General features: G+C 38.5%; 1 pseudogene; it reads left to right on the plus strand.

Moving 5' to 3' along the window:
- The first annotated feature begins 7,720 nt into the window (after positions 1-7,720).
- Positions 7,721-24,724, plus strand: LOC129555152 (cytochrome P450 2C42-like; annotated as a pseudogene).
- The last annotated feature ends 772 nt before the right edge of the window (positions 24,725-25,496 follow it).

Raw genomic sequence — 25,496 nt, forward strand, 5'->3', positions numbered from 1 at the left:
GGAATGTTAGATCATCTGGCTTCTTCAGTGGTGTCTTCAACTCCCTCTCATCTGTGGCTTCATTCACCTGCTTCCCCTCATCTTTCCGGAGAGTGCCTGCTCTGACCTCTCTTCATTCATTGTGCAATTTCACTGCAGATATGTATCTGCTGTTCTTCATACTCTGTAACGTCTGTATTGGCTACCAGATAACGCACATAATTATCTGATGTTGAATAGTTCCACATGCATAGGACTATATACTCCATCAAAATAAAACAAGATGATTACTCTCTGTACAACACAGAGCTATTTCTGCTATGCCAGTTCCTAATAAAGCACATAACTTGGTAAGCCAGTACCAAGCTTTTCTTCTTTTTTATTTTATTTTAATTATTTTTTATGGTAGTTCTATTTTTAGTTTTTTTTAATTTATTTTAATTGGAGTCCAGTTTCGATGCATGATCCAAGCTTTCCTTCTTTTGTGCATATTGCAGATAAGGGAGGAAAGAAAAAAAAGGCAAAGATGTCACATGGTCCTCATAAGCACAGAGAAGGACAGAGGGAATGAGAGTAGAAAAGCTCCCTTAGGTGCATGTTACCATGAGTTACTAGAGGTTTGGACTTGAAAGTAAAAGAAATTGTTTTCAGGAGCATCTTCATCTTGTAGGGATTATGAAGATCACTGTTGATTGTTGTTTAGTTGCCCAGTAATGTCCGACTCTTTGAAACACCGTGGATTGTGGCCCTTGTGTCTCTCTGTCCATTGGATATAATATCTCGGCCACAAATACTGGAGTGTGTTGCCACTGCCTTCTCCAGGGGTTCTTTCCCACCCAGGGATTGAACCTGGGTATTCTGCATTGGCAGGCAGATTCTTTACTGCCATGCCACAAAGGAAGCTTAAAGTCAAAGTAAGCCAGGAAAACTACAACTGAAAATCAGAATAGAAATCATTAAGATTGTATAAAGGAAATCGCTAAATAGAATCAATGAAACCTGTCAGGAGTCGGCATGAGAGACCCTGCCCATGACAAGGTCTTGGCTTGAGGAGCTGGCACACAAGGCCGCACAGACCTCTGGGGATTTCTTGGGGCCGCCCCATCATCCACTCCTGGGCCTCTATCTTTTCTTCTTCTGATGCTTGGTAGTCCTCGGTGCTTTCTAAGAATTCTTCTGACTCCTGCTCAGATATCCTCCTTGAAGCCTTTGCATGGCAGCAATACAGTCCCTGAGGGTGTATGGGCCCTATAAACAGGCCAGGAATGAAGAAAATATTTTTACACAGAACATCCTACCCCTTCTGGCCCTGTTGGGGTTATAAATGTCAATCTAGAATTTGGAATGCTCAGGACTGAACAAAGTGCCCCGGCATAAAACTAAGTCTGCTAACAATAGGCCTAGACACTCCACAAGCAAAATAGATACAGAGCCTTTCACGAGTTTAGAAGGGCCCCTTAGGGTGAGATCTGGAGGGAGCTCATGAGACTCTTGGCCCTCAAGGTCACATACCAGTGCTTGCTGATATGTCTCCTTTCCCCCTGTCCATGGTGTGCCTGGGAGTACACTAGAAGTAAACATAGAGATAAAGGTTGATAATAAAATGAATAAGCATATAGTATTAGTGTAGAAAATTGTCTCTGCAAATGTATGGGGGTAGAGCCCCAAAACAGATACCATGCTACCTAAGGAGTCACAAAGTCTGCCCAGAACTGAGGCTCCCAAGATAAGGCTTGCTAATAGTTTTTACAGTTGACTAACTGATACACCTCATGCGACGAGTTGACTCACTGGAAAAGACTCTGATGCTGGGAAAGGTTGGGGGTGGGAGGAGAAGGGGACGACGGAGAATGAGATGGCTGGATGGCATCACCGACTCTGTGGCATGAGTCTGAGTGTACTCCGGGAGTTGGTGATGGACAGGGAGGTCTGGCGTGCTGTGATTCATGGGGTCGCGGAGAGTCGGACACGACTGAAAGACTGAACTGAACTGATACACAAATAAAGCCATTTTTTCATGCCTTGTGGTCTTGATGTCTTAAGAGTCCATTGTTTAAGAGTTTTGCATGAAGATACTGACTGTTCTGGAAGATGGTTTATGACTGCATTCCTGGCACAATTTTATCAAGACAATCCCTCCTCCCTTTTTAGTATTGTTGGTTTTAGGGTATATAAGCACTGATGTAGAAAAATAAAGCAGTCTTGATTCTGCACTCAACCAAAACTCGACTCGCTTTCTTTTCTTCGCCGACGCCACTCATCCTGAGGGTATCCCTGGACTCTGCCGAGGCTGGACCCCAGCAGAAACCAATGCTAGTTCTTTGAAAATTTGAATAGAATTGATACATCTATAACTAGGCTAACCTCAGAAATCCACTGGACAAGTTCGAGTAGGTTCTGGGAGTTGGTGATGGACAGGGAATCCTGGCATGTGGCAGTCCATGGGATCACAAAGAATTGGACACAATTGAGTGACTGAACTGAACTGAACCCTCAAAAAAGCTATAAGACAGAAATTACACAAGTTATCATTGAAATGGGGAGTTATCTCTTTGATGCCAAGGACATTAAAAGGATAATGAAAGAGTATTCTGAATGACTCTATGTCCACCAATTTGATGACTTAATTGAAACGGGTCAATTTCTTAAGTACACAGTCTGACAAAATGTGCACAAGAAATAATATCAGTAATGTGACATTATAGGAAGTGCTAAACTACACTTTCCACTGTGGGCATATTGATTCAAAACAACATGAATAAATTCTCTTTTTAAAATAACAATCTGGAAACTAGTGGAATGATTTCTGTTACCTTAGTGAGTGTGAATTCAGCTACATCAAAGCCAGAAGGAAAGACAAGGACAGAGTCTCACAGATTCAACAGCAAATTAGAAGGATTATACATCATAGCTATTCAGGATTTATCCCTGTCATGCAGGACTGCTTCAACATACAACACTCAAACAGTGTGATATACAACATTGCCACAACAAAGAATAAAAATCACATGATTTTCTCAACAGATGTAGTAAAAGCATTTGACAGCATTCAACAAGCTTTCATTACAAAAAAACTCAACAGACTAGTAATAATAAGGCCCTATGAAAACCAGTACTTAGAATCATAGATTTTAAAAAAACTGAAAGCTCTTTCTCTAAGCTCTGGAGCAAAGAAGGAAATCCACTCTCACCACTGATACCCAACATCATATTAGAAATCATAGTTAGAGAAACTAGAAAAAGAAGTAAAAGGCATTCAAATCAGAAGGAAGAACTAATATTATATCTATTCACAGATGACATGGCCTTGTATGAAGAAAATCATAAAGATTCCATAATAAAATCCTGTAAGAACTAATAAATGAAATAATTCAGTAAGTTTGCAGAACATAAGATGATCAACATGCCAAAATCAGTTGCTTCTCTATATACTAATAATAACCTATGTGTTAATTAGAAATACAATAACATCTGTAGTAGCAAACAAAACATCAAAAAGTTAATAACTAAGAAAACAAAAGCATGTACACTGAGCCATGGAAAACATTGCTGAAAGAACTTTTAAAAAGACACAAAGAAATGGAAAGATATTCCATGTTTATAGGTTGGAAGAACTAATATTGTTAAAGTGTCCATACTACCCAAAGCTATCTAATATTCCATGTGCTGCTGTTGCTGCTGCTAAGTCGCTTCAGTCATGTCCAACTCTGTGCGACCCCACAGATGGCAGCCCACCAGGCTCCGCCATCCCTGGGATTCTCCAGGCAAGAATACTGGAGTGGGTTGCCATTGCATCAAAATCCTAATGGTATTTTATACAAAAATAGAAATAACATTAAAATTCATGTGGAACTACAAGGGTCCAAATAGCCAATGCAATCTTGAAAAAGAAGGACAAAGCTGGAGGCATCACACTTCCTGACTTTAAATATACTTAAAAGGTAATTAAATAGTATTGTACTATCTTTAAAATAGACAGCAATATAACAGTATAGAGAGCCCAGAAATGAATCCAAGTTTACAGAGTCATGTGATCATCATCTAGTATGCCAAGCCTACCCAGTGGGGAAAGAACAGTCTTTTCTACAAAAAATGCAGGAAAAATAGATACTCATGCAAAAAAATAAAATTGGACCCTTATTTTACACCAGACTGAAAAGTCAACTAAAAAGACCAAATATAAGTCTTGAAGCTATAAAACTTTTAGAAGATAACATAAGGTATGATCTCCATGTCATTGATTCTGACAATGATTTCATGCTTATGACACTAAAAGCACAGGCAGCAAAAGCAATCTTAGACAAGTAGGACAATAAAAACAAAAATCTACACAGAAAGCAAAAACAGTCGAAAAGGTTAAAGCACAACATACAGAACAGGAGAAAAATATCTGCAAGTCCTATCTGATAAGGGGTTAATCTCCAAAACATATAGAAACTCTTAAAACTCAATAGTAAAAGTTAGAAAACCTATTAACCCATTTTAAATATGCGCAAAGGGCTAGAAGAGCCGTATCTCTAAAGAAAAACAAGAATGGCAAGCAGGTGTATGAAAAAGTACTCAACATCCATAATCTTCAGAGAATGCAAATCAAAACCACAATGAGGTAGCTGCTTACATCTGTTAGGCTGAATATTATAAGAAAGAAAAAAGTGTTGGCAAGGATATGAAGAAATTGAAATCCTTGTATTCTGTTGGTGAAAAGACAAAATGGTGCAGCATCTATGGAAAACAGGAGAGGTAAATAAAAAAACTAAAAATAAAATTACCACACAACCCAGTAATCCCATTTTGGACTATTTAATAAAAGAAATGAAATCATGATGCTAAGAAGATATTACACACCCATGTTCAAGTAGGCATTATTCACTGTAGACAAATGTAGAAAATCCTCAATGTCCACCAGTGGAGGGCTGGGAGAAATGTATTTTAAAAAATGAATGTTTATGCAAAGCTGAAACAGACTCACAAACATACTAGAGAAACTAGTGGTTTTCAAAGGGGACAGGGAAGTGGGCATGGATAAATTGTTGGTTGGGGTTAAGAGAAATAAACTAGTACGAATAAAATATGTAAGCAACAAGAATATACTGTGTGGGTTTTCCTGGTGTCTCAGCGGTAAAAAGCTGACTGCAATGCAGGAGAAATGGGTTGGATCCTTGGGTGGGGACTATCTACTGGAGAAGGAAATGGCAACCCACTTCATTATTCTTGCCTGAAAAATAACATGAAAAGAAGAGCCTGGTGAGCTACAGTCTCAAGGCTGTAGCCTTGGACGTGACTTATCAACTAAACAACAACCATAATAGAATGCATGACACAAGGGGTTAAACATTAGTAAACCATGGACTTTGGTTGATATTGTTGTGTCAGAGTTGGTTCAATGAAACAAATGCACCACACTGATGAGGGTTATTGATAGGAGAGGCTTTGTGGATATGGGATGATATATGTGGGAACTGAGTACATGTTGCCCAGTTTTGTGTGAACCTAGAACTTCTTCCAAAATAACTTATTATTTAAAAGAAAAATACCCAACTCCATTCCACTACTCTTGCCAAGACAAGGTGCATTCCTCTCTGGTTGTGGAGGCTTTAATGCTGATGCCTTCCTGGTCATTTGGACATCAACAGGAATTCCATTAGATGTGTGATATAACTAAACTGAGAGTCAAAAATGGTGAATTCTCAGATAAGGTCTTGTACTGATGAATTGGTGATAGTCAAACTTGCTAAGACATACATTGTTCACTTGAAAAAATAAAGATCAGATTAGCTGATCTCAGATTTCCAATTATTTGTCATTCTTTCATTCCATATAAAGAAGAGCCTTTCAGAAATCTTAGCAGGAAGAAGGATGTACAGAGCAAGACACTCCTTACTCAAGGAATAAAATAGTTGCTAAAGACGCATGAATGAGCTTATTTTATTCAGAATAAACTGCTGTGGTTCTATTAGAGTGAGAGGCAAATGAGTTGTTTGTTGTTGTTCAGTTTCTAAGTCTCATATAACTGATTGCGACCCTATGGACTACAGCATGCCAGGCTTTGCTGTCCTTCACTATCTCCTGGAGTTTGAACAAACTCACGTCCATTGAGTCAATGATGCCATCCAAGCACCTCATCCTCTGTTGCCCACTTCTTCCCCTGACCTCAAACTTTCCCAGCGTCAGGGTTTTTTCCAATTAGTTGGCTCTTCCCATCTGGTGACCAAACTACTGGAGCTCCAGCTTTAGCATCAGTCCTTCCAATGAATATTCAAGGTTGATTTCTTTGGGATTGATTGGTTTGATCTCTTTGTAGTTCAAGGGACTTTCAAGAGTCTTCTCCAGCACCACAGTTTGAAAGCATACAGTTTGAAAGTATCAATTCTTTGGCACTCAGACTTCTTTATGGTCCAACTTTCACATCTGTACATGACTAAGGGGAAAACCATAGCTATGACTAGACAGACCTTTTTAGAGAAGTGATGTCTCTGCTTTTTAATGTGCTGTCTAGGTTTGTCATAGCTTTCCTTCCAAGGAGCAAGCATCTTTTCATTTTATGACTGAAGTCACCATCCACACTGACTTTGGAGCCCAAGAAAATAGTATCTGTCACTGTTTCCACTTTCCCCCCTCTATTTGCCATGAAGTGATGGGATTGGCTGCTATGATCTTAGTTTTTTGAATGTTGAGTTTTAAACCAGTCTCTTCACTCTTCTCTTTCACCCTCATCTAGAGACTCTATTTTTCCTTTACTTTCTGCTATTAGAGCGGTATCATCTAAGTATCTGAGGCTATGGATATTTTAATTGCAATCTTGATTTCAGCTTGTGATTTCATTCAGTCTTGTATTTCATATGATGTCCTCAGCATAGACATTAAATAACCAGGGTGACAATGTAGAAGCCTTGACATATTCTTTTCCCAATTTTGAAAATATAGCAGTAATGTATTTGTGAGTATATTTTATGGAAAGGGAGATACATGACAAAAATGATATTAGTAAGAGGAGAGAGACTTTAGATATACTTTGTTACAAGGTACTTGTACTTCATGTGAAATAGTAGTGGATTATTTTAAAGCATACTTGTATTATTTGTATATTGAGAACTCTAGGGAAACCATCAAAAAGAAGTAATAAACAGGTATAAGTAATAAGAAAATTGAGAAGGTGAGAAGTGTCAGCTGCATGGTGACTTAAAATGTTCCCCCTTTCTCTTCCCTCTTTATCAACAACCAGTTAGAGATCAAAGGTCTGTTTGTGCAGGCATGTGTGCTAAGAGCTTCAGTCGTGTCAGACTCTGTAAGCCTGTGGACTGTAGCTCACCAGGCTCCTGTGTCCATGGAATTCTCCAGGCAAGAATACTGGAGTAGATTGACATGCCTTCCTCCAGGGGATCTTCCTGACACAGGGATCGAACCTGGATCCTTTATGTCTCCTGCATTGGCAGGTGGGTTCTTTACCACTAGCACCACCTGAGAAGCCCTAAGTTCCCTATAGTCAAAAATATGGTTTTTCCAGTAGTCATGTATGGATATGAGATTGGACCATAAAGAAGGCTGAGCGCTGAAAAATTGATGCTTTCGAAATGTGGTGCTAGAGAAGACTCTTGAGAATCCCTTGGACAGCATAGAGTTCATACCAGTCAATCCTAAAGGAAATCAACCCTGAGTATTCAGGGGAAGGACTGATGCTGAAGCTCCAATACTTTGGCCACCTTATGTGAAGAGTCAACTCATTGGAAAAGACCTTGATACTATGAAAGACTTAGTGCAAAATGAGAAGGTGGCAGCAGAAGAAGAAATGGTTAGATAGTATCATCGACTCAATGGTTATAAATTTGAGCAACTCCAGGAGATAATGAAGGACAGGGAAGCCTGGAATGCTGTAGTCCATGGGCTCGAAAGAGTCAGACACAACTGAGCAGCTTAACAACAAAAATTAGAGATTTTTCCATGAGTAAAAAGCTTCAGTGGGGCCACCTGTGCACCTGAAAATGGACAGACAGATCTCAATAAGGGCTGGAGATGCAAAGGGGTTGGCGAAACTGCCCCATTACCTCTTTCTGCCATCAGGGTAAAAACATGGAGAGTGTTGACCTTGGCAGATATCCACACATGAGAGGGAATTTCTAAAAGTCTAGCATGTCTGATGGACGATTCCAGCATAGCATCAAAGCAAGAAGGATATGAATTTAGATGCAGTGGAAAGAGAAGAACTCCATCATAGACCCCTCCCCTCACCCCACTACCAGGGACTGAGCTGTGTGCTGGCAGCATCCTCTCCTGTGGAGGAGATGGAAAGCAGTGAGTGAGTGCCTGGCCACCTTAGTTGTGTGGGTTGCAGCTGGAGAAACTCATTTCTTTCTAGCAGCAACTAGAGTACTACAGCAGGCCAGAGAGGAGAAAGTGAATGCAGTAGATAGGAATTTCAGAGGACATTATGGGGGATACAGTCCTGTTGACTCTCTTTATGACTCCAACAGGTAGTCTGTACACAAGCCTCTGCTCTTTTCTGGAAAGCAAAAAAGAGGTTTCCAGCAGTAAGTCTGGTTAGTTTCAAGAAGAAGAGAAAACTCAAAAGATTAAGAATTCTGCTGTAAGAGAGAGCAAAAAAGAGTGTGTTTTTCAGTACAAAACCTAACAAACAGCACCACCAATGATCTATACCACCATCTGAAGACAACCAGTTAAGATTTAAGATTTTCACTTCAGTGGTGGGGCATAGGTTTGGATTATGTGATATTGAATGGTTTGCCTTGGAAATAAGCCAAGATTATCCTGCTGTTTTTGATACTGCACCCAAGTACTGAGTTTCAGACTGTTTCATTGACTCTGTGAGGGTTACTCTATTTTTTCTTTTTTTAAAATTTTAATTGGAGGCTAATACCTTCACAATATTGTGGTGGTTTTTCCCATACATTGACATGAATCAGCCTTGAGTTTACATGTGTTCCCCATCCTGAACCTCCCTCCTACCTCCCTCCCCATCCCATCCCTCAGGGTCATCCCAGTGCACCAGCCCTGAGCACCCTGCCTCATGCATCGAAACTGAACTGGCGATTCACTTCACATATGATAATATACATGGTTCAACACTATTCTCTCAAATCATCCCACCCTCGCCTTCTCCCACAGAGTCCAAAAGTCTTCTTTATATCGTCATCTCTTTTGCTGTCTTGCATATAGGGTCATCGTTACAATCTTTCTAAATTCCATATATATATGCATTAATATACTGTATTGGTGTTTTTCTTTCTGACTTATTTTGCTCTGTATAAGAGGCTCCATTTTCATCCACCTCATTAGAACTGATTCAAATGCATTCTTTTTAATAGCTGAGTAATACTCCATTGTGTATATGTACCACTGCTTTCTTATTTATTCGTCTGCCAATGGACATCTAGGTTGCTTCCGTGTCTTGGCTATTGTAAACAGTGCTGTGATGAACATTGGGATACACGTGTCTCTTTCTATTCTGGTTTCCTCAGTGTGTATGCCCAGGAGTGAAATTGCTGGTTCATATGGCAGTTCTATTTCCAGGTTTTTAAGTACTCTCCACACTGTTCTCCACAGTGATTGTACTAGTTTGCATTCCCACCAACAGTGTAAGAGGGTTCCATTTTCTCCACATCCTCTCCAGCATTTATTGTTTGTATACTTTTGGATAGCAGCCATTCTGACTGGCGTGAGATGGTATCTCATTGTGGTTTTGATTTGCATTTCTCTGATAATGAGTGATGTTGAGCATCTTTTCATGTGTTTGTTAGCCATCTGTATGTCTTCTTTGGAGAAATGTCTGTTTAGTTCTTTGGCCCATTTTTTGACTGGGTCGCTTATTTTTCTGGAATTGAGCTGCAGGAGCTGCTTGTATATTATTGAGATTAATTCTTTGTCAGTTGCTTCATTTGCTATTATTTTCCCCCATTCTGAAGGCTGTCTTTTCACCTTGCTAATAGTTTCCTTCATTGTGCAAAAGCTCTTAAGTTTAATTAGGCCCCATTTGTTTATTTTTGCTTTTATTTCCATAACACTGGGAGGTGTGTCATAGAGGATCCTGCTGTGATTTATGTTGAAGAGTGTTTTGCCTAAGTTTTCCTCTAGGAGTTTTATAGTTTCTGGTCTTACGTTTAGATCTTTAATCTCTTTTGAGTTTATTTTTGTACATGGTGTTAGAAAGTGTTCTAGTTTCATTCTTTTACAAGTGCTTGACCAGTTTTCCCAGCACCACTTGTTAAAGAGACTATGTTTTCTCCATTGTATATTCCTGCCTCCTTTGTCAAAGATAGGGTGTCCATAAGTGCATGGATTTATCTCTGGGCTTTCTATTTTGTTCCATTGATCTATATTTCTGTCTTTGTGATTGTTGCTTTGTGGTATAACCTGAAGTCAGGCAGGTTGATTTCTCCAGTTCCATTTTTCTTTCTTACAATTGCTTTGGCTATTTGCGGCTTTTTGTATTTCCATACAAATGTGAAATTATTTGTTCTAATTCTCTGAAAAATGCTGTTGGTAGCTAGATAGAGATTGCATTGAATCTATAGATTGCTTTGGATAGTATCATCATTTTCACTATATTGATTCTCCCGCCCCATGAACATGGTATATTTCTCCATCTATTTGTGTCATCCTTGATTTTATTCATCAGTGTCTTATAGTTTTTTATATATGTCTTTTGTTTCTTTAGGTCGATATATTTCTGAGTATTTTATTCTTTTCATTGCAATGGTGAATGGAATTGTTTCCTCAATTTCTCTTTCTGTTTTCTCATTGTTAGTGTATAGGAATGCAAGGGATTTCTGTGTGTTGACTTTATATCCTGCAATTTTACTGTATTCATTGATTAGCTCTAGTAATTTTCTGGTGGAATCTTTGGGGTTTTCTATGTAGAGGATCATGTCACCAACGAATAGTGAAAGTTTTACTTCTTCTTTTCCAACAGACAACACAGAAATACAAAGAACTGAAATAAATAAATTTAAAAAGAAAGATAAATGAGAAATTTAAAAAAAAGAATCAAATAAACAAAATTAAAAATGTCTGCTGTGATCTCTTCATTTTCATTTCTAATTTTATTGATTTGATTTTTCTCCCTTTGTTTCTTGATAAGTCTAGCTAATGGTTTGTCTATTTTATTTATCTTGTCAAAGAACCAGCTTTTGGTCTTTTTGATTTTTGCCATGGTCTCTTTTGTTTATTTTACATTAATTTCTGCCCTAATTTTTAAGATTTCTTTCCTTCTAATAACCCTGGTGTTCTTCATTTCTTCCTTTTCTAGTTGCTTTAAGTGTTCAGTTCAGTCGCTCAGTCATGTCCGACTCTTTGTGACCCCATGAATCACAGCACGCCAGGCCTCCCTGTTCATCACCAACTCCCAGAGTTCACTCAAACTCATGTCCATCGAGTTGGTGATGCCATCCAGGCATCTCATTCTCTGTCGTCGCCTTCTCCTCCTGCCCCCAATCCTTCCCAGCATCAGAGTCTTTTTCAGTGAGTCAACTCGTCGCATGAGGTGGCCAAAGTATTGGAGTTTCAGCTTTAGCATCAGTCCTTCCAGTGAATACCCAGGATTGTTCTCCTTTAGGATGGACCGGTTGGATCTCCTTGCAGTCCAAGGGACTCTCAAGAGTCTCCTCCAACACCACAGTTCAAAAGCATCCATTCTTCGGCGATCAGCCTTCTTCACAGTCCAACTCTCACATCCATGCATGACCACGGGAAAAACCATAGCCTTGACTAGGCAGACCTTGGTTGGCAAAGTAATGTCTCTGCTTTTGAATATACTATCAAGGTTGGCCATATCTTGCCTTCCAAGGAGTAAGCGTCTTTTAATATCATGGCTGCAATCAGCATCCACAGTGATTTTGGAGCCCAAAAATAAAGTCTGACACTGTTTCCCCATCTATTTCCCATGTAGTGATGGACCAGATGCCATGATGTTTGTTTTCTGAATGTTGAGCTTCAAGCCAATCTTTTCACTCTCCTCTTTCACTTTCATCAAGAGGCCTTTGAGTTCCTCTTCACTTTCTGCCATAAGGCTGGTTTCATCTGCGTATCTGAGGTTATTGATATTTCTCCCGGCAACCTTGATTCCAGCTTGTGCTTCTTTCAGCCCAGAGTTCCTTATGATATACTCTGCATATAAGTTAAATAAGCAGGGTGAAAATATACAACCTTGACGTACTCCTTTTTCTATTTGGAACCAGTCTGTTGTTCAATGTACAGTTCTAACTGTTGCTTCCTAACCTGCATACAGGTTTCTCAAGAGGCAGGTCAGGTGGTCTGGGATTCCCGTCTCTTTCAGAATGTTCCACAGTTTATTGTGATCCACACAGTCAAAGGCTTTGGTGTAGTCAATGAAACAGAAAGAGATATTTTTCTGGAACTCTCTTGCTTTCTCCATGATCCAGCGGATGTTGGCAATTTGATCTCTGGTGCCTCTGCCTTTTCTAAAAACTGCTTGAACATCTGAAAGTTCACGGTTCACATATTGCTGAAGCCTGGCTTGGAGAATTTTGAGCATGACTTTACTAGTGTGTGAGATGAATGCAATTGTGCGGTAGTTTGAGCATTCTTTGGCATTGCTTTTCTTTGGGATTGGAATGAAGACTGACCTTTTCCAGTCCTGTGGCCACTGCTGAGTTTTCCAAATTTGCTGGCATATTGAGTTCAGCACTTTCACAGCATCATCTTTCAGGATTTGAAATAGCTCAACTGGAATTCCATCACCTCCACTAGCTTTGTTCGTAGTGATGTTTTCTAAGGCCCATTTGACTTCACATTCCAAGAAGTCTGGCTCTAGGTCAGTGATCACACCATCGTAATTATCTTGGTTGTGAAGATCTTTTTTGTACAGTTCTTCTATGTATTCTTGCCACCTCTTCTTAATATCTTCTGCTTCTTTTAGGTCCATACCATTTCTGTCCTTTATCGAGCCCATCTTTGCATGAAATGTTCCCTTGGAAACTCTAATTTTCTTGAAAAGATCTCTTGTTTTTCCTAGTCTGTTGTTTTCCTCTATTTCTTTGCATTGATCACTGAGGAAGGCTTTCTTATCTCTCCTTGCTATTCTTTGGAACTCTGCATTCAAATGCTTATATCTTTCCTTTTCTCCTTTGCTTTTTGCTTCTCTTCTTTTCACAGCTATTTGTAAGGCCTCTTTCGACAGCCATTTTGCTTTTTTGCATTTCTTTTCCATGCGGATGGTTTTGGTCCCTGTCTCCTGTACAATGTCACGAACTTCCATCCAGAGTTCATCAGGCATTCCATCTATCAGATCTAGTCCCTTAAATCTATTTCTCACTTCCACTGTATAATCATAAGGGGTTTGATTTAGGTCGTATCTGAATGGTCTAGTGGTTTTCCCTACTTTCTTCAATTTAAGTCTGAATTTGGCAATAAGGAGTTCATGATCTGAGCCACAGTCAGCTCCTGGTCTTGTTTTTGCTAACTGTATACAGCTTCTCCATCTTTGGCTGCAAAGAATATAATCAATCTGATTTCGGTGTTGACCATCTGGTGATGTCCATGTGTAGAGTCTTCTCTTGTGTTGTTGGAAGAGGGTGTTTGCTATGACCAGTGCGTTTTCTTGACAAAACTCTATTAGCCTTTGTCCTGCTTCATTCCGTGCTCCAAGGCCAAATTTGCCAGTCACTCCAGGTGTTTCTTGACTTCCTACTTTTGCATTTCAGTCCCCTATAATGAAAAGGACATCTTTTTTGGGTGTTAGTTCTAAAAGGTCTTGTAGGTCTTCATAGAACCATTAACTTCGGCTTCTTCAGCGTTACTGGTTGGGGCATAGGCTTGAATTACTGTAATATTGAATGATTTGCCTTGGAAATGAACAGAAATCATTCTGTTGTTTTTAAGATTGCCTCCAAGTACTGCATTTCAGATTCTTTTGTTGATCATGATGGCTACTCCATTTCTTCTAAGGGATTCCTGGCCACAGTAGTGGATATAATGGTCACCTGAGTTAAATTCACCCATTCCAGTCCATTTTAGTTCACTGATTCCTAGAATGTCTATGTTCACTCTTGCCATCTCCTGTTTGACCACTTCCAATTTGCCTTGATTCATGGACCTAACATTCCAGGTTCCTATGCAATACTGCTCCGGTGGCGCAGACACGAGTGATGCCAGCTCCTGCAGCGCAACCGACCAGGGGCAGAAGCGTGGCCGAGAGGAGCTACCCCACGTCCAAGAGGCGGTGGCTGCATGAGTGCAGGAGGGCCTAGAGGAGCTACCCCACGTTCAAGGTCAGGAGGGGAGGCTTTGAAAAGATACCCCTTGTCCAAGGTAAGGTGCAGCGGCTGTGCTTTGCTGGAGCAGCTGTGAAGAGATATCCCACGATCAAGGTAAGAGAAACCCAAATAAGACGGTAGGTATTGCGAGGGGGCATCAGATGACAGACACACTGAAATCATAATCAGAGAAACCTAGTCGATCTGATCACATGGACCACAGCCAAATGTGGTCCACTGGAGAAGGGAATGGGAAAGCTCTTCAGTATACTTGCTTTAAGAACCCCATGAACAGTACGAAAAGGCACAATGATAGGATAGTGAATGAGGAATTCCCCAGGTCGGTAGGTGCCCAGTATGCTACTGGAGATCTAGGACAGTAAGTTTATCTAATCTAATGGGTTATTTAAGGCAGATGTTTCCTTCTTAATTTTCTGTCTGGATGATCTGTGCAATGCTGTAAGTTAAATTCACCCACTATTATTGTGTTGCTATTCACTTCAGTTCAGTTGCTCAGTCGCGTCTGACTCTTTGCAACCCCATGAGCCACAACCCGCCAGGCCTCCCTGTCCATCACCAACTCCCGGATTCCACCCAAAACCATGTCCTTCTAGTCGGTGATGCTATCCCATCATCTCATCCTCTGTCAATGCCTTCTCCTCCTGTCCTCAATCTTTCCCAGCATCAGGGTCTTTTCAAATGAATCAGCTTTTAGAATCAGGTAGTCAAAGTATTGAAGTTTCAGCTTCAACATCAGTCCGTCCAATGAACACCCAGGACTGATCTTCTTTGCGATGGACTGGTTGGATCTCCTTGCAGTCCAAGGGACTCTAAGAGTCTTCTCCAACACCACAGTTCAAAAACATCAATTCTTTGGTGCTCAGCTTTCTATATAGTCCAACTCTCACATCCATACAAGACCACTGGAAAAACCATAGCCTTGACTAGACAAACCTTGGTTGGCAAAGTAATGTCTCTGTTTTTAATATGCTGTCTAGGTTGGTCATAACTTTCCTTCTAAGGAGTAAGCGTCTTTTAATTTCATGGCTGCAATTACCATTCTCAGTGATTTTGGAACCCAGAAAAATAAAGTCAGCCACTGTTTCCACTGTTTCCCCTTCTATTTCCCATGAAGTGATGGGACCAGATGCCATGATCTTAATTTTCTGAATGTTGAGCTTTAAGCCAACTTTTCACTCTCCTCTTTCACTTTCATCAAGAGGCTCTTTAGTTCTTCTTCAATTTCTGCCATAAATGTAGTGTCATCTGCATATCTGAGGTTACTGATATTTCTCCCGGCAATCTTGATTCCAGCTTGTCCTTCCTCCAGCCCAGCATTTCTCATGATGTACTCTGCATATAAGCTAAATAAGCAGGGTGACACTATACAGCCTTGATGTACTCCTTTTCCTATTGGAACCAGTCTATTGTTCCATGTCCAGTTCTAACTGTTGCTTCGTGACCTGCATACAGGTTTCTAAAGAGGCAGGTCAGGTGGTCTGGTATTCCATTCTCTTTCAGAACTTTCCATAGTTTCTTGTGATCCACAGAGTCAAAGGCTTTGGCATAGTCAATAAAGCATAAATCGATGGTTTTCTGGAACTCTCTAGCTTTTTCGATGATCCAGCGGATGTTAGCAATTTGATCTCTGGTTCTTCTGCCTTTTCGAAAACCAGCTTGAACATTTGGAAGTTCACGGTTCACATATTGTTGATGCCTGACTGGAGAATTTTGAGTATTACTTTACTAGCTCAGTATTTGGAAACAATTCTAGATCAAGATACAAAAATTTATAAATTGAAATAAAGAAACATGTTTAAGTCCAAGAAAATACCAAAAATGAAACACGATCATAGTTTTCTTATCAGGAAGCTTTGTTTATGTGGTCAGAATGATGATAAAATGAAATTCTAACAGCCGAAAATTGTGATCTAAATATATTGGCAAAATGGATATCAGGAATCATGTGTGTGTTATCTGTATTCTGTATGAAGTGGAGATGGAGACATATTAATAAATTCTCATCTCCCATAGGAGAATATTGTCTAAAAATAGGTATGTTAAAAATAGAAATAGTGAATTATTATTTAGAAATATAGCATCATTTCAGAAGAAACTGCTAGAGTACTCAGTGTGGTGGCTTATGGAAATTGGAAGATGAAAAGAGTACCATTCCAAATTGTACAAATGCACGAAAACATATATAATTTAACTTTTCTACCTCTATATTATTTTGTTAAAAATTAACATCTGATTCCTATTTTTCTTTCAGCAAGGACTATAATGTCTTGAGGTTGTGTTCTGTTTGTATTTTGAAACAGTTCATCATTTTTTTTATCATGCATGTTAATATAGAGGTATATATAGATGTATCTTAAGCCTAGCTTGTAGACTTACATACATCTATATTATGGTCATTTTTCTCTCTATGACTGGCTTTACTTCTGGGCATGTAACTGATTTTTCAAAAATTTTTGTGTATTCATTTAGTTTTGGCTGTGCTGGGTCTTTGTTGTTGCATGTGGACTTTCTCTAGTTTTAGTGACTGGGGGCTACTTTCTAGTTGCTGCATTCAGGCTTCTCATTGTGATGGCTTCTCTTGATGTGGAAAACAGACTCTAGAGCACACAGACTTCAGTAGTTACAACACGTAGGCTCAGTAATTGTGAGGCATGGGCTCAGTTGCCGTGCAGTATATGGAATCTTCCCAGACCAGAGATTGAACACGTGCTCCCTGCATTGGCAGGCAGATTCTTATCCACTGGACTATCAGGGAAGTCCTAACTGATGTTTATAATGATGTTGGAACACCTTCATAATGCCTTGTGTATCCCTGAATTCAGTCCTGAATATTCATTGGAAGGACTGATGCTGAAGCTGAAACTCCAATACTTTGGCTACCTGATGCGAAGAACTGACTCATTGGAAAAGACCCTGATGCTGGGAAAGTTTGAAGGTGGGAGGAGAAGGGGATGACAAAGGATGAGATGGTTGGATGGCATCACTGACTCAATGGACATGAGTTTGAGCAAGCTCTGGGAGTTGGTAATGGACAGGGAAGCCTGGTGTACTGAGGTCCATGGGGTCACAAAGAGTCGGTCATGACTGAGCGACTGAACTGAACTAATCCCTGAACTGGTATGTAAATGTGATATGCGTTTTTCTTTTTTGTATTAGTCATACTATCTTTTATCAGCTAAGGTCCAGGAAGAGACTGACCATGTGATTGGAAGACATCGGAGCCCCTGCATGCAGGACAGAAGCCACATGCCCTACTCGGATGCTGTGGTCCATGAGATCCAGAGATATATTGACCTGGTCCCCTCCAGTCTGCCCCATATGGTGACCCATGACATTGAATTCAGAAACTACATCATCCCCAAGGTTAGACTGGTTCCTCTTACAGTGATTTCAGTGGTCTTGACATTCCCATTTCACGATATGGGTGCAATCCTTAATGAACACAGATGAAAGAAGCACAAAAATCATATGTGTAGCAATTCAATGGTTTGTGTATTGTTTCCAGGTTAGTCTAGAAAGCTTTATAACAGATTTTGACAGGTAGCAGTGTAAGTCTTCCAAATTTGTTCTGCTTCATTAATATTGTTTTTCTGATCTTAGCTGTTTACTTTTCCAAACAATGTTAGTACTAGTTTGTCAATGTACCAAAGCTCTCTGCTGGGATTTTTATCAGTTTTACATTAGATCTATTTAGAAAGGTTTAACATCATGACTCATTTCATGTTTGTGTTAATAAATATTGTATATACTTTCAATTTTGGGGGGGTTATAGTTCTGTCAAAATTTTTCAGTGTACTGATTGACTTGAAAAACTTTTATTGTGTTTTTTCCCCTTAGGTGCTTAATATTATTGTTGTTTTTATAAAATTTTTTAAGTCTTTTCTATTTCTTTTATGTGGAATACGGGAATATAATCAGCTTTTATCACTTGATGATTTTAATGGTAGGAAACTTGCTAATTTTAAAATCATTACTAATAATCTTTCTCTAAATTAATCGCAGTTTCTGTATACATTGCCCTGTAATCTGGGTTAATATCCATGTTTCATCTTTGTTTCATTTCTGATCTACCCGAGAGTGGAGGTTAACCTCTCACTACTGAGCATGTTTTATGTACATTTTGGTTGGTTTTAAAAATTAGATTAGGAAAATTTACCCTCTTTATTTTTTATGATTTTTAGGTTATAATTGCTATATAATTTTTTCATATTGATTTCTGCAACTACTGCTATGATTGTATGGCCTCAATTTTCCCACTAAATATACATATTATAAGTATACACATAGCTGAATTTGATTTGCTACATTTTGTTCAGAACTTCTCTGTTTAGAGTGAAGAATTTTGGAGTACTATATTTCTTCCTCACATGGCAAAACCAATACAATAATGTAAAGTAGTTAGCCTCTAATTAAAATAAATAAATTAAAAATATTTTTCTTATCAGATTCCTGATATTAAGATAATGCTCTCCTTACAAAGTGAGATGAAAAATATTCCCTAATGTGGGCATATTTTATAAGTCTTCCCCCCTCTACATGAGGTCACCTATCTGTACCTTTGAAGTGCCTAATAACTTTTTGTTGAGTATCAATTGCTATAAATGAGAAAATGCTGAGTTTCAGACAATGTTTATATTCTTCCACAAAAAGTTCATCCTTCTCCTAGTGGATATTTGAAATGATACAAAACCTGCCTTTTAAGTAAAATGTGGATATTGACACAGACTAAAATTATTAATAACTTTAGATGTTAAAGTGGTGGAAGCACAAGTCTTAACCACTGGACCACCAGGGAGGTCCCCCCAACCTGTATTTTAAAATTTCCCACTTTTACTGGAATATCCTTTATAATCTTTTTTTTTTTTTTCCATTTTCAATTCAATATCTAGCCAAAGAACAAGCATGAAGTCTGGTTGTCTTTACTTTTTAGTCTTCCATTAAGAGTTCTCTTTGCCCTCTTTGTTTTCTTTCAGTACATTTCACTTTGTGAAGTTTCCAGGCCAGTAGTCATGTAAAATATTCTTCAAGCTGGTTCTCTAGAGATTAGTTTCCAGTTAAGATTGGGCAAGAGAACTACATAGGTGTTTTGTGTTTCCCACTGAAATTCATTGGGAAAGTGAGGGCTTCATCATGTCACTTACCTCGTTATTGGTTATGCACTGTTGTTCACATAATAAAATAGTATCTGTCAGGTTTCTCCATGGCCTAAGTTCTGGCTTTATTTTACACTTAATTAATAAAAATCTATGGCACGGTACTAGAACTTGGTAAATTTCATGCTTATCATTCACCCTACAGTTTTAGCATTAATAGGTAAATGTTGCTAAAGTCAGTGACCCTAAGATGAATTGTTATAAAATCTTTTTTCTATTTTTTTATCCTTTCTATGTTTTTAGCTAGCATCCATCTTTAATAAACCCTGCGATATACTTAAGACAAACAATCCACATGGCAATGATAAATACTACCAGTTGTTATTATGCTTATTATCATTACAGAAGCTATTATTGATTAGATAAGAAGTCTTTTTATAAAAGCCCGATGAACAGATAATCCAGACATCCCAAGCTCATACAGAGTCTCCCCATTTTAAACCATAATCCACATATTAGATGAGTGAAAACTGAAGTAGTAAAATAAAGCAGCTCATCTGGTCCCATCACTTCATGGGAAATAGATGGAGAAACAGTAGAAACAGTGTCAGACTTTATTTTTTGGGCTCCAAAATCACTGCGGATGCTGATTGCAGCCATTAAATTAAAAGACACTTACTCCTTGGGAGGAAAGTTATGACCAACCTAGATAGCATATTCAAAAGCAGAGACATTACTTTGCCAACCAAGGTCTGCCTAGTCAAGGCTATGGTTTTTCCAGTGGTCATGTATGGACGTGAGAGTTGGACTGTGAAGAAAGCTGAGCACGGAAGAACTGATGCTTTTGAACTCTGGTGCTGGAGAAGACTCTTGAGAGTCCCTTGGTCTGCAAGGAGATCCAACCAGTCCATTCTAAAGGAGATCAATCCTGGGTGTTCATTGGAAGGACTGATGCTAAAGCTGAAGCTCCAATACTTTGGCCACCTCATGTGAAGAGTTGACTCACTGGAAAAGACTCTGATGCTGGGAGAGATTAGGGGCAGGAGGAGAAGGGGACGACAGCGAATGAGATGGCTGGATAGCATCATCAACTCGATGGAGGTGAGTTTGAGTGAACTCCGGGAGTTGGTAATGGACAGGGAGGCCTGGCGTGCTGTGATTCATGGGGTTGCAAAAAGTCGGACACGACTGAGCGACTGGAATGAACTGAACTGATGGGGACAGACACCAATATGATAAGCAGAATGGATTCATAAGGTCTAACACCCTAGTGTCCATGGACTCACTATTTCAAGTGCTACTGAAGTCCATATTAGCAATATCACTGTCACTTGCCTTAAGCTTATTCCTTGTTTATTACTTCTTTGTCTGGCTCAAAATGCCATTGTCTTTCTTTGGACCTAGGATTCCTCACCTGTAGGTCATAAGATTGGAATGAATAATTTATAACATTTCTTCCAGCTCCGTGATTTCTTTATAATTCAGTTTATCTTCATTTTTTTCTTCCCAGGGCACCAGTGTATTAGTATCACTGAATTCTGTGCTGTATGATGGCAAAGTATTTCCTAACCCAGAAGTGTTTGACCCTGGCCACTTCCTGGATGAAAGTGCTAACTTTAAAAAGAGTGACTACTTCATGCCTTTCTCAGCAGGTAATAAAATTTTTTCCTTCATTATTTCAAAGGACAAGATACTTTGGAGGAGATTAGTTGGAACTTCTTTTAAAATTCCCACTCAAACTTCCAAACTCATTCTATGAGGCCACCATCACCCTAATACCAAAACCGACAAAGATGCCACAAAAAAAGAGAACTACAGGCCAATATCACTGATGAACATAGATGCAAAAATCCTTAACAAAATTCTAGCAATCAGAATCCAACAACATATTAAAAAGATGTGTTGACCAAGTGAGCTTTATCCCAGGGTTGCAAGGATTCTTCAATATCCACAAATCAATCAATGTAATACACCACATTAACAAAATGAAAAATAAAAACCATCTGATTATCTCAATAGATGCAGAGAAAGCCTTTGACAAAATTCAACATCCATTTATGATCCATACCCTCCAGAAGGTGGGAATAGAAGGAAAATTCCTCAACATAATAAAAGCTATATATGACAAAACCACAGCAAACATTATTCTCAATGGTGAAAAATTGAAAGCATTTCCCCTAAAGTCAGGAACAAGACAAGGATGCCCACTCTCACCACTACTATTCAACATAGTTTTGGAAGTTTTGGCCACAGCAATCAGAGCAGAAAAAGACATAAAAGGAAACCAAATTGGAAAAGAAGAAGTAAAACTCTCACTGTTTGCAGAGGACATGATCCTCTACACAGAAAATCCTAACGACTCTACCAGAAAATTACTAGAGCTAATCAATGAATATAGTAAAGTTTCAGGATATAAAATCAACACACAGAAATCACTTGCATTCCTATACACTAATAATGAGGAAATAGAAAGAGAAATTAAGGAAACAATTCCATTCACCATTGCAACGAAAAGAATAAAATACTTAGGAATGTATCTATCTAAAGAAACAAAAGATCTATATATAGAAAACTATAAAACACGGGTGAAAGAAATCAGAGAGGACACTAATAGATGGAGAAATATACTGTGTTCATGGATTGGAAGAATAAATATTGTGAAATGAATATATTATCCAAAGTAATTTATAGGTTCAATGCAATCCCTATCAAGCTACCAATGGTATTTTTCACAGAACTGGAACAAATAATTTCACAGTTTGTATGGAAATAAAAAAAACCTCGAATAGCCAAAGCAATCTTGAGAAAGAAGAATGGAACTGGGGAATCAACCTGCCGGACTTCTGGCTCTACTACAAAGCCACAGTCATCAAGACAGTATGGTACTAGCATAAAGACAGAAATATAGATCAATGGAACAAAATAGAAAGTCCAGAGATAAATCCATGCACCTATGGACACCTTATCTTTGACAAAGGAGGCAAGAATATAAAATGGAGAAAAAACAATCTCTTTAACAAGTGGTGCTGGGAAAACTGGTCAGCCACTTGTAAAAGAATGAAACTAGAACAATCCTTAACACCATACACAAAAATAAACTCAAAATGGATTAAAGATCTAAACATAAGACCAGAAACTATAAAACTCCTAGAGGAGAACATAGGCAAAACACTCTCTGACATAAATCACAGCAGGATCCTCCATGACCCACCTCCCAGAATATTGGAAATAAAAGCAAAAATAACCAAATGGGACCCAATTAAAATTAAAAGCTTCTGCACAGCAAAGGAAACTATAAGCAAGGTGAAAAGACAGCCTTCAGAATGGGAGAAAATAATAGCAAATGAAGTAACTGACAAAGAATTAATCTCAAAACTGTACAAGCAGCTCCTGCAGCTCAAGTCCAGAAAAATAAACGACCCAATCAAAAAATGGGCCAAGGAACTAAACAGACATTTCTCCAAAGAAGACATACAGATGGCTAACAAACACATGAAAAGATGCTCAATATCACTCATAATCAGAGAACTGCAAATCAAAACCACAATGAGGTACCATCTCATGCCAGTCAGAATGGCTGCTATCCAAAATTCTACAAGCAATAAATGCTGGAGAGGGTGTGGAGAAAACGGAACCCTTTTACACTGTTGGTAGGACTGCAAACTAGTACAACTACTATGGAGAACAGTGTGGAGATTCCTTAAAAAACTGGAAATAGAATTGCCATACGACCTAGTAATCCCACTGCTGGGCATACACACCGAGGAAACTAGAATTGAAAGAGACACATGTACTCCAGTGTTCATCACTGCACTGTTTATAGTAGCCAGGACATGGAAGCAACCTAGATGTCCATCTGCAGACGAATGGATAAGAAAGCTGTGATACATATACACAATGGAGTATTACTCAGCAATTAAAAAGAACATATTTGAATTAGTTCTAATGAGGTGGATGAAACTGGAGCCCATTATACAGAATGAAATAAGCCAGAAAGAAAAACTCCAATACAGTATACTAACACATATATATGGAATTTAGAAAGATGGTAACAATAACCCTGTATTCAGTATAGAAGACAACTAATCTTCGAATGTATAGGCATAAAGTTGTTTCTATTATTTATATTTTAATACTTCTATGAATAATTCCCATTTTGAATAGTGTTTATTTGCAAGATTTTTCTTGTTGATTATTGTTACCTGATGTTTCCCTTTTTAGAGAAGCTTTTTAAGGCAGCTTTGACTCTGTTTAGCCTCTCAATTTTATTTTTATTTTTATTGCATTAATACCTGGTATGTATTAGGTGCTTTCTTTTCTTTATGATTATTCTGTTTATCTTGCTAACTTCTTAAACTGGCTGTATATTTGTATACTCATTTCTTTTCCTTTTTATGTGAAGTCTACTACATTTAAGGCCTCAGTGGATAATGTTTTCCATATCCCAAAGGCTTTAAGACTGTGTTTTTGTTATCTTTCTTTAATAATATTGTTTTTAAATGTCATGTACTCAGTGAGAGATATAAACACATTGCAAATTTCAGTTCTCTAATAAAAAATTATTAAAAAAAAAATTCCCACTCAGGGGCTGGTTGAACTGCTCTTTTCCTATACTCAAGTGAAGCAATTGCAATGACCACACAATTTCCCTCCTCATAATATATGCTCTTTATTGGACTAAGTCACCAAAGCTTGGAAAGATGACCCACTTCTTTCAAATTCAGAAATAAAATTTGAGCTAGGTGCTGAAAATACAAGAGAAGTGCACCTTAACCAGAAGGAACCATGTGTTGTAAAACTTGAAACTTCACGATGTGTTGAAGATTGACAAAGATGTAGTTAGAGCAGAGAACAGAGGCTGTGAGGAGTAGAAATAAAGATGATGGGGACATCAGACTAAGAACATAAAATACAACCATACTGTGTGTTTCAAGGAGAAGAAAAAGATTGATGAAAACATGAAATATCAAATTGCATGAGAATACTTAATGAAGTACTTGGCATAGTGCCAAAACTGGTTAAAAATTTGCATAAATAAGGATAGCTGTTAAGATATGAAATTATGTTGACAACATATATATCCATCCTATGTCTGTCTATCTAACTGTCATGGCTTACATTTATCCATTCAGCCATTCATCAAATAGTTACTGTATAGTCTCTTTCTGACAGCCAGAAACACAGTGTTCAAGGAGTATGTACTCTCTGTGTTTGTTATTTTCAGGAAAACAGATTTGTGCAGGAGAGGGCCTGGCTCGCATGGAGGTGGTTTTATTCCTGACAGTGATTTAACAAAAATTTACTTTGAAATCTGTGGTTGACCCTAAGGATATCGACACCATCCCAATTGCCAATGGGTTTATTTCTGTGCCACCTCCTTACAAGCTCTGCTTCATTCCTCTGTAAGGAGGTGTCTCCCATGATGTTGTCTTCAACTCCTTCTCATCTGGACCATTGGTCACCTCCTTTCCACTTCATCTTCTGCCTAGAAATGCCTTCTCAACCTCTTTTCTTGTTATGGTGCAGTTTCACTGCAGAAATGTATCCACTATTCTCCATGTCCTGTAACATTTGCATTGGTCATCACATATGCTAATGCTTTATCTATTATTTAGTAGCACTATGTAGTCAATACAAAATAGAACAAGATGATTAGTGTATGACAATGGAGAGTCATTATTCTATGCATGTTCCTAATAAAAAGCATAATTTGATGAGCCAGTTCTCAGTTTCCTTATAGTGTGCCTAATTACATAAGAAAGGAAGGAAAGTAATCCAAAGAAGTCATGTTGGTCTCCTAATGATAAGCACAGAGAACTAGAGAGATTAGAGCAGAAAAGTTCTCTTGGCTGCATGTCACCTAGATTTACTTAAGGTTTGGATTTGAAACTGAAAGAAATTGTGTCCAGCGGTACCTCAGTAGGACAACATTGAGATCAGTGATAGTAAGGAATTAAATCCAAATTAAGCCACAGGAAACTACAAATGAAAATCAGTGAAACTGCAAACAAGGAATCAATATAAATATCAATGAGACCAATGCTAATTCTTTGAAAAGTTGAAGAATTGATAAACCCATAAGTAACCTATTCCCCACTCCAAGAGAGAAGACGCACATTATTAACATCATTGCTAAAAAAAAAGGGGGACCATATCTTTGAGCCCCACTAAAACAGTA

This window comes from Moschus berezovskii, chromosome 12 (genome assembly GCF_049115385.1).
Source record: "Moschus berezovskii isolate FMDL1 chromosome 12, NW_MosBer_1.0, whole genome shotgun sequence".
NCBI classification, from domain to species: domain Eukaryota; kingdom Metazoa; phylum Chordata; class Mammalia; order Artiodactyla; family Moschidae; genus Moschus; species Moschus berezovskii.